Source organism: Odocoileus virginianus, chromosome 4 (assembly GCF_023699985.2).
Source record: "Odocoileus virginianus isolate 20LAN1187 ecotype Illinois chromosome 4, Ovbor_1.2, whole genome shotgun sequence".
Lineage (NCBI taxonomy): Eukaryota > Metazoa > Chordata > Mammalia > Artiodactyla > Cervidae > Odocoileus > Odocoileus virginianus.
In genome coordinates, this window is record NC_069677.1 from 14914974 (window position 1) to 14934307 (window position 19334).

Genomic DNA, 19334 nt, shown 5'->3' on the forward strand with positions numbered 1-19334 from the left:
AATCATTTCAGAGACAGTTCAGATTCATTTCTGATCATCTGTCCACTCTGAGAGACTTCCAAAAGCTTAGATTTCAGTTTTTCTCTCCCTGCCTTCCTAAGGCCTCCCTTTTAAGCACTGATCTGTGACATTTAGATTTACTAGGGAGCTGTGTTGGAGAAGGCTTTTTCCAAGGTCTCTTTCAGAAGGTGATGCACATCACAGGTGGTTCAATTTCCTCCCACGCTTACCTCTCAGGCCCTCTTCCTTTCATTTCTTAGCCTAGTCCTGAAAGTCACAAGGAGAACATTCTGTAAAATGGACCAGGTGTTGGTCGCTCTTTGCAGAATGGTACCAACGAAGATGAAAGGGCTCTTTCTGTTTCCCAGTGAGAGTGTCTTGGCCCTTGTGCTTTACAGCATCATAATTACATCACAACCAGGCAAGAAAATCAAATCACCTCCCACCAGATTTCCAGTGTTTTTCCACTAGGCGAACAGGACAGGACGAGGACTTCTGAGAGGCTGAACCCTCCCCCAGTCCACCCAGCTAGACATGTGGCCTTGCTGTTGACTATGTGTTTTCTCCAGGGAGAGGGTGGGATGAGCTTGAGGGAAGGAGGAGGAACCCTTCAGGGCTGTCTGTTTTTCTCTATCACCTCTTTCTCAAGAATGGACATTCTGTCCCTGCGAACTTCCTTCTCTGTAAATCACTTGTCCTGTGCAGTCTTTGCCAAGAGTGAACAGAACTGAGGCCTGTCAGAGTTGGAAAGTCCATGAGCTCCTTCTAGAGAACATGATTGTGTCTTCATCACTTTTGTGTCTCTAGCACTTGACACAGTGCTGGGCACACAGAATTTGTGAGGACAGTCTCTCAGTGGATGAGGGAGCTGCAGAATGACCCATCTGGTTTATCCTGACCTTCCTTCACCGCAGGAGATGTGATCTGTTAGTTCACATTGGACTATGTGCTCCCAACTACAGATGGTGTCTCTGCACCTGTGGGCCAGTCCAGCACCAGGAGGGTGGGTGGATAAACAAATACCTACTCCCTCCACCCCAACTGCTATGGTAGTGATGCAGCTTCTTCAGTCGAGGTCTGGAGGCCTTTGAGGGGAGGGGCCTTACCCTGCCTTAGGCTGACAGGGGGAGTGGGTTTCCACCTCCATGACTTAGGAGTGGAATGCAACTCATTAAAAAGAAAAGGAAAAACTGCATCAGCTTGCTCAAGGAAGGTCTTGCATCGCTTCTCTGCGATGAAGAGAAATTTAAAAATAACCTTACAGAGTGGGTATGTGATGTGGCCGTTTGTCACTGTTGACGTTTTTCATTTGCTGACTGCAGAGCAGTAATTCCTAGATGTGGGTTTTTTGTGGTCCTCCCTGCTATCTTTCTCCGTGATCTCAAGGGTTGTCATGGACTTGCCAAAAAGTTGCTTGAATCAAAAATTTAATTCACATATTTTTATTGATTTATGTATACCTCAGGCGCCATCTGCTTGCAAAGATTTTTAAGCTGGCATCTGGTAAAGGAGATATTGGTAAAGTTAAAATAGAGAAAGAAAACATTTTTTTTTTTGTAGGAAGAGAAAGCAAGAAGATATTTAATTGCTTTGATTGAGGATTCAGTCAGCGCTTAGCTTCTTGGACACCAAGAAAAAAAAAATAGATTTGGCAAACTATGTGATGTATTTTGCTGCAGCAGCCTGTGGAGTCAGATGCCCTCGACCAACTCGGATTTCAGCCACAGTTGTCATGAGCATCTCATGAGAGCTCAAACTCACCCGGAGGCATCTGTGGGGCATGGGAACCTGGGGTGAAGGCGCCAGCCTCCTGCCTAGCTGGAGACCAGCTCTGGGAGGCCCCTGGCTAGTCCCCGCACCAGTGCCTCCAGCTGCAGTCTAGATTCTGTACCCTTATGTGGGTTTCGCGATGTCTCTTGTCTGCCTGGCCCCTCTGAGGGCCCACTGCCGTGGTTCCTGGGCAGACACTCTGTTCCTCTGGGTCTCTCCCTTTCAGAAGACTCAGTGGGCATGGGCATAATAAAAGCCATCCTTTAGGAGCTCAGGAGGCCCAACTATTGATTATATTAAGCCCTCAAGGAACAGCAGCCCCCATCTTCCCATTTTCATCTCCAGACCTCCTCCCTGCTGTTTTCACCATAACTCTTCAGAAGAGACCATTTTGTGACAGGTCAGAACTTGTGCTCAGGGCTCTCCGTTGTCTGTCTTGCCCAGAACTGCCCTCTGCCCACTCCCCTGTCAGCGGGTACTGTTGTCTCATCGAGCACCGCTGTCATGATGGATGTGTGTGGACAAAGCCGCTGACTCCTGGGGCTATCCTCACGTGGGGCTCAGCCCCTGCTTCCAGACTGGCGCCATCAGGACCTTGCCTGTCTGACCCCACTCCTGGCCACAGACTCTGACTGTGGACATTTCAGCTTCTTTCAGATAGGGTTGAAAAGCAGTGAGGTTTCTTTGTTGAGATAATTTGTATTCGGAAGCCTGGGGGTCACCCAGTACTACTGGGGGGTCCACTGAGCATGGAGTCCCACTGGGGCTCACTCCCCACCCAGGAGGTTTGAATCAGGTGGCCAGCCTGGAGGATGCTGGTCACAGCCCCACTCTGCTCACCCCAGGCTCTGCTGTCCCCCACCTCCTTGAAGGTCCCTCCTGCACCCTGCTGGTCAGGGCACTTTATATTGGCTAGTATCTGGAGGCTTCATGGAGCTTCCTAAGGAGGCTGCCCTGGGCTTTGTCCTACCTGCTGAGCCCCCCAGAGGAAGAAGATGGAATGAAAGGAATGCAGGCCCAGGCTTTCCTCACCTTTCCCTCATCCTTTACATTCCGGGGACTGTTCTAGTCAAAGAGAGGAGTGGTGGCTACAGGCATCCTTTTTCAGGCCCCAGATTTAATGTCACTGCAGCTTTCTGTCAAAATCTGGCTCTTCGTCTTGTTCTTGGGCAAGAGTTACTCTGTGTATCTCTGGTAACACTGCCTTCCTTGCTCTGTGGTTACTTCTATATGCATCTTTTCTCTCATTCTAGGCCATGAGCTTCTTAAGGGTGGAGACCAAGCCTTTCATTTTTTTCTTTTTCCTCGTGAGTAATTGCTCAGTAAATATGTAATAAGTGAATGGATACTGAATTGGCTTGAAAGAATACCTTTTATTCTTTCAAGGAATACCTTTTATTCCTACTGCATCTGTTTTCTCCCACATACTTCAGATAACTCATGGCTGCCTTGCTCACCCTGCATCGTTGTTGGGAAATACAGATGTGTCTTGCATCCCTGGAAAAAGTGGTTTCAGTGCTGGCTCTGACTCCAGCCTTTCTGGAGCCAAGCCCGTTCCGTGCTCTGGTCGGCTCTAGTGGGAGCCTGACTGACCACGTCCCCAAGCAGCAGGGGCAGCCCCACAGCGCTGAGGAATCGTCTGTATCCATTTCTCCATGGGGCTTTTGTCTGGAGGCAAGAGGACTCATTGTCAAAGTGTCTTGGGTTCCTGGAAGTAAATAGTAAGATGTGCTCATTTGTCCATCAGTCAGCAACTATTTACCAAGTATTGTCTGCTTGCCAGGCCTTGTGCCTGGGTTGGGGCTGCATTCATGAACAGAACAGTTGTGGTCCCTACCCCATAGAGTTTGAATTCTAGCAAGGTCAACTTAGAAACATTAGGCAAATTATTAACAGGAAAAAAAAAAGTGTTCTGTGCCGAGCCAGAAGTTCTCAGAGCTCTCTCGCACTGTTACTGCAAACCGTGTCCGTCCAGGTCAGTCCTAGGGCTTGCGTTCATACCCATCATTTTCCCAGAAGCATTTCAGTCCCCGGCTCTCTTGTCAGTTCCTGGAGAAAGCCTTGGCATGTGCTCTGGAGCAGCTGCTAAGCACCTGGAAGATTACCACGTAGCACGCGGGACCGTACTGAGGCTCTGGCTCACTGTGTGCCCGTCCGTGTGCTGGTCTTCAGTCTTTCCATCTGTAAAATGAGGGTTGTGGGGTCTGGGGCCACACTGCTCAGGGTGAGCTCCACAGAAAACCAGTCCTGGAACATGTTCCGGAGAAAAGGATTTCATGAGGAGATAAGTTTGGGAAATTGAACATTTTATGTAAATATGTATATGTATATATTTTATTCCCCTCTTCTCAATTCACAGAGCACAGTAAAGGCTCTGAGGAGTTCTGGAGTACACACTGTGGCCTGGCTTTGTTGAGTGGAACTTTCTGAAACTTTTAAAATCATATCCCATTTTTCACATGGCCCCTACTTTGCCGAGGCTCTGAGACTCCGCAAGGCCTGCTGGTCCGGAGACCCAGGGAGGCCCTGTTGCTCTAGTTCTCTGTAACCAGGGCTTTGGTGATGCTCTGGGTCAGAGGACAGAAGTTTGGTGTCAGGCGGCAGTTCCAGAGCCTGTAGCATGTGGCACCCCTTCTTCTGCTATTATTATGCCCGTGTCCAAGGAGATGGCTGACCAAATTTCCTGTAGTGGATTCTGGAGACATTGTAAGACACTCGCTGTTGGTGGCACTGCCTTGGAATCCACAATCATTTCTTAATTGGCCTCAGAACCATCAGCTTGCAAAACCCATCTGTCATGGGAGACTTGAGCAGTGTTCAGCATTTCATTAATAATTCAGTGGACGAGCTTCCTCAGACGCAGGCCTTCCAACCCTTGGGACTCGCTTGTCTTCTGCCTCCAGAGATGTTCTGGGGAGAGTTCTCTGTTATGTTACATATGTTAATGACTCAGGCAGTAGTACCTCCATGCTCTCCCAGAATCCCCAAAGCCTCATCAGTCGGAACAGGGAAGATTGATACAGGTTAATCCCACTCTAGGTCTGTCAGCCACCTTGGAGGGCTGGGTGGGCTTGCTGACAGAGAGGCTGTAGGGAGTGGATGCCAATGGCAGGCTTCAGGCAAGCCTCTTATGCTTCAGTGTGGGGCGGGGGTTGGGGGGGCATTATATATTGCAATAGACTCCTTCTATCTGTAGCATCCCCAAGCACTCAGAAAAAAAATATGTAGAATCTTTTTTTTGGCAAGTTAAAGATACCTAAAAATATTGGTTGAATTCGTTCTAGCTGATTAGATCTGATTCTCATTCCCATTTAGGAAAATTATAGAATGTCACAGCTGAATGGGAACATTGAAATCTTCTCATCCACCTCCTTCATTTTTCAGTGTAGGAAAATGAGACCAGAGGAAAGTGACTGTCAAGGTTACCCAGCTGGTTCGTGCAGAGCCTGGCCGGTACCCGGGTCTCCTGGCTCATAGCCCCATATCCTTTCCAGCGTGTCACACACCCCGCCCTGAGCATAGTGAGCACAGCGCTCTTCTCGGAGTGCTGCAAGCAGTCCCAGGCACAGCAGTGTTGGGACACCAGATGCTCTTTCCCTTCTCAGGCACAGTGACGCCAAGGGTCGGGCGGCTGTCCTGGCTGTCACGCTGGGGGGGCGGGTTTATGTGCCAGGACTCTCCTCCCTCCTTCTCTCAGTTCCCCTGCTAATTTGTGGTGATTAGTGCTGGCTGTCACCTCGTCCAGGCCCCTCTCCCCTTGGAGGGACTTGCCTTCAGGGGAGTCCAGCTTGGCTGCTCAGGGGAGTTGGGGAGCAGCCCTTCGCGTCCTCCTGTGGGCTCCTGGATGCCGGTGCTCAGCCAGGGGCTACTTCCTGGCTGGACACTGAGCTGGTTTTTCCACCTTCCCCTGGAGCGGGGGAGAAGGGGCTGGAGCCAGCCGATCAGAGAGCCTCCCTTCCCGATCTGCACAGTGCAGGGGTGGGGTGGAGGATGATAAGCAAGGGCCCTGGAGTCTTGAGTTTCTCGGGGATCTCAGGGCTAGCAATGCCTTTGGAGATGACTGGGTCTTGCCCTCACTATTCATAGGTGAGGAGCCTGGGGCCTGGAGAAGGGGCAGCCTTGTTTAAGTTCTCATGGTCAGTTGATGGCAGAGCTGGGGTGAAGCTGAGGTTTCTACCCCATTTTTCCTGGAGTCTCAGCTACAGGCCTTCAGCCTTTCTAGTTCGAGATGTCATTTTTCGGTGTATGATCAGCATGTCTCAGCCCCAGACCCCAGTGGTTAGAAAGTCCAGAGCAGGTTTAGGGACCAGAGAAGATGGAAGAGTGTGCTGGGTCGGGCAGCCAAGGGGCCTTCAGGGACTGTTCAGCAGAGGAGCAAACGCCCAGAGCATCTGTGCTCTGCAGGGTCTTGAGGAGGGTGTGCGGGCTTGTAGAAAGTGAAGGAGCAGAGCTGAGATGAACAGGGGGTCCTGGGGGCCTCTCTGTACCTGCTCTGATGCAGGGACCCAGACTTCCTTCACTTCCTCTCTGCACTAGAGGGAGCCCCTTCTTTCCTGTGCTTAGTCACTCATCAATTAATGATACAGTTAATATTTATTGGTATACACCCTGGACCCAGGCCCCGTGCTGAACACTTTATATGGAATTGTTAGGGGAAGCACACAGATTGAAACCGCCCATCCTGGCCAGGCACCATAGTAACCATTTGCATGAGTTGTTTTATGACAGGAGGTTCTGGTAAGGAACACAACTAATAAGCCTCCACCAACCGGAAGAGTTTGGGAAAGGTCAAAAGGAGACACCACATGTCCAACCACCTCCCAGAATCCTCCTCTCTGGCATCCATCTTGGCTGAACAAGGCGTGCGCCACCAGGAAGGACCCTGAGTCAGAATGATTGGCTAGAGACAACCCGGAGACTAATCCCATCACCATAAAACCCGAGACTGCAAGCCACGTGACAGAGCAGTTCTCCTGGGTTCCCTTACCCTCCTGCTCTCTGCCCGGGCGCCTTTTCCCAATAAAATCTCTTGCTTTGTCAGCACATGTGTCTCCTCGGACAATTCATTTCCAAGTGTTAGACAAGAGCCCAGTTTCGGGCCCTGGAAGGGGTCCACCTTCCTGCAACAGAATGTTATTGAATTGTCACAGCAATTCTGTTCAATCCCCTATTTTCCAGATGAGAACACTGAGGCACATTGTCAACAAGCTCCTTCAAGGTCAGCCTTAGAGTTGGGCAGTAGTGGGGCCATGTTTCCACACACAGTCTGAGGCTCTTTACCAAGCTGTCCTTCTCTGTAGTCCATGTGGGGACATCTGGGCAGCAGAGAGGTGACAGTGGTATTCAGACGGAGGATACCCCAAAAAGAGGGAACAGCAGCAGCAGCAAAGTGGGAGGGGTGAGGCCCTTCTCTGGACATCTAGGCTCTTCCCTTCTTGGAACAGATCACCCCTTTCCTGGGGCCTTGATGGAGGCCTTAGAAGATAGGGTAGAAACCTAAGCTTTTCATTTTCAGAGAGCAGAGAGAGACCATGTGAGTTTTGACTGGAATCTGATCCTGGAGAAATCAGCAAGGGCCCCAGGCATCCCACAGGAATCCTGCAGACCCAGTGAGAGCTCCCCATCCCAGGGGGAGCCCAGGGGCAGGGCTGCACCCCACCGGTCCCGCCTGGGCCCCTCGGCCGGCCTTCTCTCCTTCAGCCAGAAACCCTCGGCCTTGTTGTTTCAACTGCACAGAGCAGGTTACCCGCTATTGTTCTTGGAAGCCTTTCTGTGATCTTAGGACCTTTGAGAAAAGAACAAACAGCTCAAAAAACCCAGGGTAGTTAAAAAATGTTTGTGATTTTTGTGCTGCACGGAACAAAAGAGGCATTCAAGAGACTCAGCATTGTTCCAGGGGAGCAGGGATGAAACGGCCCCTTCTCCATTGGGAGCATCCAGCTGATGGCTGTGGAATGTCCTCAGACCATCTCCCGGTGGCAGGCTCCTCCTCTGTGCGGGGCCTGGGCTAGGGGCCCGTTTACGCTTGTCATCAGCTTTCATGCTCACTTAGTTTCCATCTAGTCCATTCTTTTCAATTCGTTGAGGAAGGCGGCTCAAAGTTATCACCCAGTCACCATAGCTTCATATTAGTTACTAGTTCCCCAGTCTCTTACTGGATACCTTCACCTGCCAGTCACACAGCCATCTAGTGTACATAGTAATATCCCCTTATTGGATCTGTATTTCTGTTTTGTTATGTGGAAGCAATTTTTATTTTTATTGAAGGCAGAACTGAGGTTCTAAGCAGGTAAGTGAACTGCCTGCCCGATATTGCTCAGCTGATAGCTAGCAGATCCCTGATGAACACAGTTCTCTTAAAACCCTACTAAGATTCCTCCTTCAAGGAATGAAATTCTGAAACCTTACTGCCTCCATCTCTTGGGAAATTCTAAAATGCTGTGGACCCACTGTTGTTTTTATCCTTGATAGCACTTTCTAAGATTGAGGCTCTAAAATACCAGGTCTTCCTAATTCTGAATTGGTTTATTTCTCCCATGGCAGCCCTGTGCCCACAGGCAGCCAATGAGCCTGGCATGCCCAGCGCACTTGCCCCCAGCCCTTCAGCAAGCAGCAGTAAGGGAGCCAAGATGCACGTCACCTTCTCCAGGACATACATCTTAATTGCCTCTCTCGGTTCCTGCGGCCTTTCCCACACCCGATTTAGTCTGTGCAGCCTTCCCTGTGTAAGTCATGACCAGACAAGCTCGGAGGGATGCACCCGGGGCTGAACCTGGAAGCTGGGCTGCAGTGATTTGTGTTGGAACACCAGTGGTGGCTTCTTTCACGTTCTTCAGAGGAGGGCTCTTGGGGAATTGGAAGGGCCTTTGGAATTGCCTTCCTCCCCAGCCTGCTCCGTATCTCCTTTAAGTTTTTTTCTGCCAGAGATGGTGCAGAGTCATTCCTTTGGAGGGCTTGGGCACGTGGGTTTTTTGCCGGTATCCTTTCTGTCAAAATCCTTGGGCTTGACTGGAAGAGTAACAGCTTGAGCTGCCATCAGGAAATTCCTGAGATGTGTGGTCAGCACCAGTCTGAAGAGCGGGGGATGTTTAGTCAAGATAAGAGAGAACCCAGGGGGGCATGATCCCTGTCTTCATGTAAGAGAGGAAATGCGCTTGTTCCTTATGGCTCCGGAAGGTGGGGCAGGGCTTAGACCAGAGAGTAGAAGCTTGGACAAGCTGACAGTCACTGTGATGTAAAGAGGAACTCATTAAAAAGCAGAGTTTTCAGAAAATAAATATGTTGTCCTGGTCAGGGTGAATTTTCTCTCCCTGGAAATGGTGTGTTTCTCTGATGAGGAGGCTGTGACGCAGGGTTCAGGGAACGCTAGCACCAGACCTGAGTGGGGAATGAGATAACCATTTCCCTTTACACCTACTGGCCTCTGATGGCACCTTCCATGGTGGCCTTTGGGGACAGATGCCCGCAAGGACTGAGCAAATCTAGGACGGGGCTCTGGGAGGCACCCCAAAGGATGAAGAGGATCAGAGAAAGAACAGGCCACTGGCCTCTCTCCCTACATGGGGCCTGTGCTTCTGGTCCTAGCCTTCATTTCTCTGGGTGGGGAGGATGGCAGTGGTGGTGATAGTAACAGGGGCCTTGAAAAGACAGGCCTTTTCTATAGAAAAGAAAAGCTTAGTTTGTGTGCAGCTGAGCTATTGTGACTCGTGGCTATTCTAATGGGTTCTCGGGAGAGGGGAGAGTATATAACAGTTCGTTTCCAGATTCACACCTTGCAGGTGGTGGGAGAAGTTTGCTGGAAATAGCACTGTGGCAGAGTGGCAGGTCTGCACTTCTAGCCGCCTTGTGAGTTGGAAGCTTGGATGGAGGAGAGCAGGCACTCTTCAAACTGTGACTTTTTCATACTTCATCATTCTTCAGTGCGGGAATGTGTGTGTATGTGTGTATGTCTCACACACACATAGGGAGGACATAGGGAGGAATGCACTGGTTTTGTTTTGTTTTTTGTTCCATTTCCCTTTGTGAGCTCCACACTAAGTAACTCATTTTAATAACTTGGAATTTTTCCATATTTTTATCTATGCTTATAAAAATTAGATAGTTATACCCACACACATGAACACATAGAGTTGCGTACAAGATTTTTTTAAAGAAATTGTTTTACAAAAATGGGGCTGTGGTCATCACATTCATTGTACACTGATTTTCTCATTCATCAGTACTTCATAGAAAAATCCCTCCCAGTCAGTCAGTATACCTCTTATGTCATCCTCTTTATTCCCTAGAAAGGATGGACTTTATTTTATTCAACCATTCTTTTATTGATTGGTATACACTTTGTCTCCAGCTTTTTATTTACAAATAAATATCTCTATAAACATCCATAAACTGCTTCCATAAACATCCTTGTATATGTGTGTGTATCTTTGTGAACTACTGCTTTTATTTCCCATGGGGAGATTCCCAAGAGTAAAAGTGCTGAGCTGAAGGGTATGGTTTTTTTATTTTTGATAGATAGTTCCAGAAGATGTTCCCCAAAATAGTTCTATTCCCATTAGCAGTTGGTGAGAGTACCTGTCCCCCCTTCCCTACAGCATGAGCTGCTTCCTTGTCATTGTTAGCCTTCTGATGGGTAGATAGTAATAGCTCACTATTGTCTTGATTTTCATTTCTTTGGCTCCCATTGAGTCTGAGCATCCTTTCCTATGATTATCTTCCATTTGCATTGCTCTGCGATGAGTGGCCTCCTTGGATCCTGGGGGGAAGGGACCAACAAGACTGGGTCAGCTAGCAAGCAAGGGTCTGTTTCCATAACAACCGTCACCTGGCTCTGGGTGACAGTTGGCTTTTAGTGCCCTTCCTCCCCTCCCCCCTCTTTTCCCCAACTCTCTCTCCCTGGCACAGGTTTTAGAGTCCACAGAAATGAGAAATTAAATCACATTCTCCCAAAGGCCTCAGGGTAGGGTGAGGGGAAGCAGAAAACAGATCTGTCAGCAGTGAGAGCTGGCGGGCTGGTTAGTTGTTCCTTACCCCTGTGTGGCCCTGGGCTAGTTCCTCAACTTCTTGCTGATGTGAAATCTGCATCTGTGAAATAGGGAAGAGACACTTGGCACCTGGTAGTGCATCTGGAAGTAGTTCACATGCTGACTGATGCTTACAAAGCTTCAAGTCTGGCTACTCACAGTGTGGTCAGACCAGAAATGCAGAATCTTGGACCCTGGACCTACTGAATCAGAACCTGCATTTAAGTCAGGACCCCTACCCCCAAGTGAAAGATGCACATTCAAGCTTGAGAAGCACTGGCTTAAAGCACCCTGATTAGAATTATGAGGGAAAAAATAGTAGAACTTGCCTAGAAATGTTGCTGCAATCTCAAGCTTTTTAGATGCATCAATCAGTCCAGTATAGTTTGGGGCTTCCATGGTAGCTCAGCTGGTACAGAATCCACCTGCAATGCAGGAGACCCAGGTTTCAATTCCTGGGTCAGGAAGATCCTCTGGAGAAGGGATAGGCTACCCACTCCAGTATTCTTGGGCTTCTCTGGTGGTTCAGATGGTAAAGAATCCACCTGCAATGTGGGAGACCTGGGTTCAGTCCCTGGGTTAAGAAGGTGCCCTGGAGGAGGGCATGGCAACCCACTCCAGTATTCTTGCCTGGAGAATCCCTTGGATAGAGGAGGCTGGCAGGCCACAGCCCATGGGGTCACAAAGGCGGACATGACTGAGTGACTAAGCACAGCACAGCATAGTATGGATTAGGCTCCTAATTAGCACACATTCCTTCTCTTGACCTTGAGGTCTCTTAGTGATGTCACCTAACAATGCGGCATCCCTCTCCCTTGGTGGCAGAGATGCCTCAGTGTAAGGAAACTCAGCACATCCAGACCCAGTTGGTTCTCCCTGTCACTGAGCCTTCCAGGCACCTGGACCCAGCACTAATCAACAGCCAGCTCCAGCATCCTAGCTCTGAGCCTGGCGGACACTGGATGCTTCAGCTGCCTTGACTCTCAGCCCCCTGCAGTCTGCTGTGTTCCCAGCTCCTCTCCACTGGCCCTGTTTCAGCTCCAGCCTTTTTCTCTTTGAGGCTGGCTGCAGGCTGCACTTCTCCAGTGTTCACACTGAATTCAGACCTTTTTTGTTATCCTCTAGGTAACTGAGCTCCCGTCCTGGCACTGACACGCTTGGCCTATACCTTGCCCTATCTCCCTCCCCACAGACGTGTTCCCCCATTCCTCCTGTCTTCCCTCTCAGTTCCCAGGTGAGAACACCCAGGGCCTTCCCCTCAACCTGCCCTGGGGACCGACTAGGCTGTCACTTGAGCCTTGTGGTCCTCCTTTAAATAGTGGCACTTCCAGGAGTGTTTCTAGTACCGTTCCGTGGCATTTGAGTTTGCTTGGTTTATCCAGATGGTTTATCCACCAGGGGTCAGCGCTGGAAGCAGACTCCACTCCAGGTATTGTAAGCAGAAGAGGTTTAGTATTGGGAATTCGGTGCTTACAGCTTGGTGGAGGGGCTGGAGGGCAGGCTCTAGACTGAGCCTTTTGAAAGACTCCTAGATCCCTATAGCTGCCAGCCTCACAGCTGTTTCTGGACTACCCAGGAAGCTAAAGGATCTCAGCCCTAAGTTGAAGACTAGGCATTAGAATTTGGACAAGAAGCTTTTTTGATACCCGGAAACTCCAGCGTGATGACTGGGCTTGGGGTAACCACCGTGACAGCAGGAGCTGCGTTCCCTCCCCCCACATTGCATAGACTTGCTGGCGAACCCTGACTTACGTGCAAACCACCAGCTGCCGGGGAGTCTGGGAAACATATTCCCCACAGGTTTGGTCTCCCGACAGGAGAGTGAGGAGAGGGTTTGGGGGGAGCCAGCCACACACCTACCTTAGACAGGTAAGATTTTGACAGGTGGGCATGGACATGAGTAGGGCATTCTGCACACACACTCCAGAATTCAGTCTCCACCCAGCCCCAGGGGGTGACATCACAGAGGCCAGACCCTGGATTCCTCCCAGACTGGGCTGCAGCCCCTTCTGCAGGTGTCGCCCCCTCTGTGGAGTACATTCTTCCCTCCCAAGGGATGTGCTTCCACCGGGCCTGCAAAGAGTATTCCTTCATGTCTCTCTGCCTTTCTAAGCTCATAAGCCATTGATGCTTTCCTGAGAGTTCCAAAAGCTTTATATTTTTTATCAAGTTTTACCTGATTCTGGAGTGACAAGCTTAATGGAGACTCAGGAAGTATGACTGAACTAAGTCATGCTGGCTTCAGCATAAGATGGTTTTGTTTTGGGTCATTAGGATTCCGTGTCCAATCCTGGTCCTCGTTATTAAACTGTATAGGGAGGTTCTCCCAGCACTATAGTTAGCAAGAACTTTTTCCTGCTTGTGACATGGTTGTGGAACATGAATGCTTGGGGGCTTTGTGGGGGCAGTGCATGTGTGTTTAGTCTTGTCTGACTCCTTGTGACTCCCATGGACTGTAGCCTGCCAGGCTTCTCTGTCCGTGGGATTTTCCAAGAAGAATACAGGAGTGGGTTGCCATTCCCTTCTGTGCCATAGGTGTCAGGGAAATGACAATGACTTGGGTCTCAAAGAGACCCTGGGGGAGAACTCTGAGTTGGGGATGTGAAAGCTGGAAGCAGCTTGTGCTTGAAGAACTAGTGGGGGTTTAGTGCCTGGAGGCAGGGGCAATTTGAAATAGGGGTGAAGTGGAATTCAGGATATCATGTGTTCTGGTCAGAGGCCTCTTGGCCTTCTTGCAAATCCTGACACAGAATCTTATGCAGAGGAGGTGCTCAAAATGGTTTATTGATTACATGGAAGAAAATAAAAAGAGATTAGGTGTGGGTAGGAGTTAGGAGGCTGGTGATTCTCAGCTTCTCCCATCTCTTCAGGCAGGAATCATCCTGCAGGCCCTCCGTTTTGGGGAAAATGAGTTGGGGCAGCTGTCTTTAGGGCTCCAGGTAGAGGAGAGAGAGGGTGGCCGCTCCATGGTTTTCCTGGGGAGCATTTGAAATGGGGCACAGTTTCTGCAGGATGTTAGGTTACCAGCCTAATGGAGCAGAGTCCACAGGGAGTTCTCCAGGGGATCCTCACCTTGATTCTGTAGCTGAGTCTTGGACGTATTCTGAAATTTGGTCCCAGGGGCTCTGGCATCTGAGGCCTTTGTGACGGCCCAGTCACTCCAGCCAGGCTGGACGCTCACGCTCCCTGTTGCTGTGCAGAACACTCACCTTCTCATCTTGGCTTGTACTGCTCTGTCTCTTGGGAGGTTTCTCCTTACTCGCCTCCACCTTGAGAAACCCCTTCTGTCTTTCTCAGCCAGCTCAGTCACACCTGCTTCATAGCCTCTTGTGATCATCAGCTGCAGGAGCCTGCTCTTGCCCTGTCTGAACCCCCAGAGCACTTTTTTTTTTCTCTCCTCCTGGCCCTTGCCCCTTTCTGCCCATTCCTTAGTCCTGTGGGTTTTAAGAATAATTACCACCACTTTTTCTCACTTCAGCTGATGTGGTTTGCCAGTTTACCAATTGATATTAGCATCCACATCATTTGCACAACATTTATTCAGTGATAGTAATGCCAAGTAAACTGTAGAAGAAGTGAGTTCCAATGGCATTTAAAGCCCATCTGAAGGTATACTAGCCTATACAGTATGCATGCTCTATTTGAAGCAAGCTTTCACCACTGGGGAGAGCAAATGATGTCTTATATTTACATAGATTTTCCCTGCAGGAGGCATGGGATAAGGACACCTTACCTTCTATTTTAGATAGTTGTGTTTGTTTTTTTGAAAATTCTATTCTGTTATAACAAGTAAGATCGCCCCAAGGTTCTCTAAGGCAGTGTATATTTAAAGTCCATCAGTCATCCATACCAGCTTGAAGGCAGCAGAATTCCGTGGGACAATATATGATTCAAGAATCACTACCAGTAGTGGAGGGTGGGTGGCTAGAGATGGCACAATGATGTTCAAACATGTTCACAATTAACATGTTCCTTACCTACTACTCACAGTGACAGGGGCACCCTGTCATAAGAAACACCAGCACCATCCCACACTTGCCCTCCAGAAGCATTCTGGCAGAGAGAGCTCACACAGCCTCGCCACAGTCAGCCAGCCTGGTCTGTCCTCCCCTCCTGCTCTCTGTCCCTTCCCTGCTCCTCCCTCTCTTAGTCTCTCCTCTCCTCCGTCCCTTCCACCCTCAGCCTCCCCTCCCGCCACATGCATTTTTGCCTCTCTTTTGGTGTTATGAGTTGAATTGTGTCCCCCCTCCCACAAATTCATACATTGCAGTCCTGACCGTCAGTGCCTTAGAATGTGACCTTATTTAAAAATAGGGTCATTACAGATGTAATTAATTAAGGTGGGATCGTGAGGGTGGGCCCTAATACAATATGATTGATGTCCTTATTAAAAGGGGAAATTGGGACACAGACATACTCACAGGAGAGAGCACAGTGCAGAGATGAAGGCAGAGATGAGGCTTTGCTTCTACAAGCGAAGCATACCAGAGATCGCTAAGACTGCCAGAAGCCAGGGGACAGGCAGGGAGCAGATGGGCTCTCAGAGCCCCCAGGAGGAACAACCCTGCTGACACCCTGGTCTCAGAGCTCCAGCCTCTAGAACTGTGGAGCAAGAAATTTCTGGTGTTGAAGCCAGTCAGTTTGTGGTACTTTGGTACAAGAGCTTTAGAGAACCAGCACACATGTGCACACACACTTGGAGACCTTGGCCTGGTTATTATCACCTTCTTACTGCCTGTTCCTTGGCAGGGCGGAGAGGAGGGGGTCAGATGAACAGGAACTTCTTAGTTGTAATGAAAGTGACTGCAGGGGTGTTGGGCCTCGTTCGTGCACACGCTTTCCTTTTCAAAATTGTACTCCTGTTCAAGAGTGTATGCGTGCTAAATTGCTTCAATCGCGTCCAACTCTTTTTCCACTCTGTAGACCTAGTGGAGGTCTGTAAAAACAAAGAGAAAGGATCTGGTTAGGATGCAGAGAGCACACATTTTGTGGATAGATGGACTGTGGTGATTTAAAATCCCAACTGTGCCATTTACTAGTTTATTTCACTTCCCTGAGACTTTGCTACTGTATTGATAGATTGGAAACAATAATAATACCTTTGGGGTTGTTGTGGAAAATAAATTGCAGATAAAACTCTGGGTGTAATGCTTGATTTATAAGATGATAGCTGCCTTAATTATTGTTATTGATAAACACTTTGCAGGAAATGACTCTAACATTAGCATGGGATTTGCTTTGCTGACATACCCTGTCTGTGTGTGTATGAGAAAGTGATTGTTATGTGTGTTATTCTTTATGGTTCATAGAGTTTTCAGCTTTTTTACTTTGAACAAACAAGAAACATTTTTTTTAAGAAGAAAAATGCTTCTAAGCCTCGAATGAGTAAAACAAGAGTTAAATTTAGCCATTTGATAACAGTTGACGGTTTCTGAGAAAGATTCCACTTATACCTAGTTCTTAGCATTTTTTTCATGTCTTGCTCAGATGGCATGTTTTTGTAAATCTAGTGGCTTTCATTTCTAATTAATGTTTATGCCTGGTAGGTTTTAATATGTAGTTATATTTAGTAGAGAAAAACAAGGGTGGATGGAAGAGCAGTATGCTGTGGTTGGCCTGGCCCAGAACTGGCGTCCGAGCTGGAAGACCCTGCTGGCCTGTGAGTTGAGGGGCTAGGCTCCCCCATGGCTGGGACTGGGGGTGAGGACGGCTGCTGAAGACTGGTGGGGGAGGGATATTTTATCTTATTTCAACTGGGACATAGTTTGATTTTGTGAGAGGTGAATGGCGTTAGAGCCATGTCACCAGATAGGGTTGTTTTTGTTGTGTGGCTGTGGAAGGCAGGCGGCGTAGAAGAAGACGTCTGCTCTGCGGGACGCCATGGCTGAGGGTGGCCATCTCTACTGCGCTTGCCCCCTAAGACAGGAGAGTTAAGCACCATCTGAGCTTGATCACCAGATTGGTTCCAAGTGGGAGACACCAGGGAGGGGTTGATGGTGGGCAAGGGGTACAGATTGCTGTTGTTAATTTTGCCCCCTGGCACTTTGTAGGCCCCTTGTTTCTTTTTGAAAGGGGTTTGGAGGCGGCTTTTAGTCTTGTTTGAAGGGAAACTGTAAACTGAAGGTGAAAGGTCGTTCTAGGCAAAACAAAACAGATGCTCTCTTTCCACAAGGCAAAGTGGGGGATGTATGTTTAGGATTTATTTTTATTTTCTAATTCTGTTAGCAACAGAAAAAGACTCTGAGGAGCCCCTGATTTTATTACCACCGGGAGCCATAAAGGAGCTCAGTTTATCTGTCAATCTGTGGGCACCCTGGCCAAGATATCTGGGGTTCCAAGTGTCTTCTCCCCTCCCCTCCCCTCCCTCTAGGGGTGGGCTGGGAGTTCAGCTGAGGCCTAGGAGGGGGTGAGTGCTCACGGTTGGTTCTGTCTCCTGTCAGGGGGGTGGGCCGTCCAGCCTTTTGGTTGACAAGGGGTAGTGGGTTATATCCTGAGGAAGAGGAGGCATGGGGAAGACAGTGGTAAACGAAAGTTGAAAAGAGGATATGATTCCATTGACTCGGTTAGGTGACACCCTCAGAGCTTTGCTGAGATTCTGAGAGGCCTGGGTGCAGTTTCACGCCTCACCAGCAGGGGTCTCACCAGTGTCACACCCAGGGCTGCCTGAAGGTTGGGGAACTTTCTCAGTTCCTCCCCATAGCAGCTTAGAAGCACTGAGCTCCGGAATGTTCCAGCTGATGAGACTTAAGCACCATTTTGAGACTCTGAGAGAGGAAGTGGCTGATCCCTTGAGAGAGGGTGTGTTTGGGTCCCAACTGGGGCAGAACCTTCTTGGGGGTGGGGTGGCTGTGAGAATAAAGCAAGACATTAGAATAAAGCAACCATGGACATTAGCAAGGGAATGATGGTATATATCTGACTTCCACAAAGAGATTTTATTGTTTTTCTCAGTATGATAATATGAAATAACTTCACTGATGTTTGCTTGTCACTTTATTCATGATAACCAATTGGGCACTTTGACATAAAGAGCCTACATTTAAAGAATCTTTTCCATAGGAATCAACACCCATGGCATTCAGATCAATAGTTAAATGCTACAGAGCAGTGAAATGCTGCTTGAAATTAATCAGAAATTCTCGCACTTACTAAAATGCAATATCTCCAGGAAAAGGTAAAACTTTATGCTTACTAAGAATTAATGATATTAGGATAAAAGAAGCTTGGAAAGCAGGAGTGTTGTTATTGAACAACACAAGTCTGTGTGCCTGATACACAGTAAGACCAAACAATACTAAAATATTGGAGTTTGGAGCAGAGAAAGGGCCATGCAAGGAGATGGGAGGCTCATGCCCTAAGAACTCCAAAGGTACTGGAAGCTTTCATCAAAGCCCTTTTAAAAGCCAAAGGTGAGGGAGGGGCGTGGTTAGTCGTGCAAACTTCTTGGTGTCCGATCCTTTGTTCTTGAGGTCAGGTCATGGTCAGGTAATGATGTTCCTGTACATCTCTACAAAACAAATGTTATTCTCTGTCCTGACAAGAAAGGGCAAGGTCCCAAGGCACAGCGTTCGCCACCCAAGGTCCCAGTCCTGGCTAAGAGGAAGCAGAGCTCAGTTGGCAGCTCCCTCAGGGCCGGGTCCCAAGACCCTGCTCAGCCATCATCTCTGAGGGAGCCAGGCACCCACCCCAACTGGCCCTCAGACTCCTCCGGCCACCCAAATGAGGGGACACCAGGTCCCACAGACTGCGACCCAGGCAGATGACCACTGCTGTTAGCTCACAGAGAAAGGAATGGGGGAGAGGTTCACCGTTGCCTCAAGGCCTGGGCCAAGGCGAGTCGGTGGCAGTTGGCAATGTCACCAAGAAAGGAAAAGTTAGGCCCCGCGGGAATACCTTGGTTTCCATGCAACCTTATGTGCAGACGCAGGCAGATGCCTGCAGGGGTAGGCATCTACGGAGTGGCCAGATGAGAGACCTGTAGTTAGCGCACGGGACCCTCCCACCCCTGTGGGTGATGAAACAGGTCTTCAGGCCGGGACTCTGAGGCCTGTGTGTAGGCAGGAGTATGCAGGTGCCCAGAGCTTCCTGGATGGATTGTTATTTCCGAAGGTGTGGCTCACACCACAAAGCTGCACGGAGAGCAAATCCTCCAAAGGTGACCCTTGCTGCCCAGACAAGCAGGGCCTTTAGAGGAGTTTAAGCACTTCATTTCCTTTGACTGCTTCTTTTTAAAAAATGTAAATAAACCACTCTTAGACCATTAACCTTTGAAGCCTGTGTGTTGTTAAAGATGATTTCTTATTATTATGTCATCATTTTCTATCCTCCCCAAGACATTTCTAACACACAGATGCCTTTTTTATTTTTAGTAGAAATTTAAATAGCGTCTTAATAGAAGCCAAATAATTTTGCATGTGAACTTCATGTAGCATTTTGCCAGTAGGCCTAGATCAAATGAAATAATATGTATCTAGATATGTTTGTGCTTCTCAAACTTTGGTAAATATCCTGGGACATTTGTTCTGGGGAAATATTTGGGGG

At 48.8% G+C, this 19334-nt stretch overlaps 1 protein-coding gene and 1 long non-coding RNA gene across 4 annotated transcripts in view; one reads left to right on the forward strand and one right to left on the reverse strand.

Moving 5' to 3' along the window:
• Positions 1-19334, forward strand: part of XXYLT1 (xyloside xylosyltransferase 1) — a 178530-nt gene that overhangs the window by 125771 nt on the left and 33425 nt on the right. The gene's annotated exons all lie outside the window — the stretch shown is intronic.
• On the reverse strand, positions 10067-12727 carry LOC110127574 (uncharacterized). The gene is made up of 3 exons (XR_002310829.2): positions 12654-12727; positions 10801-10854; positions 10067-10525 (listed from the first exon to the last, which is right to left on the reverse strand). It is a non-coding gene; the product is annotated as an uncharacterized lncRNA (long non-coding RNA).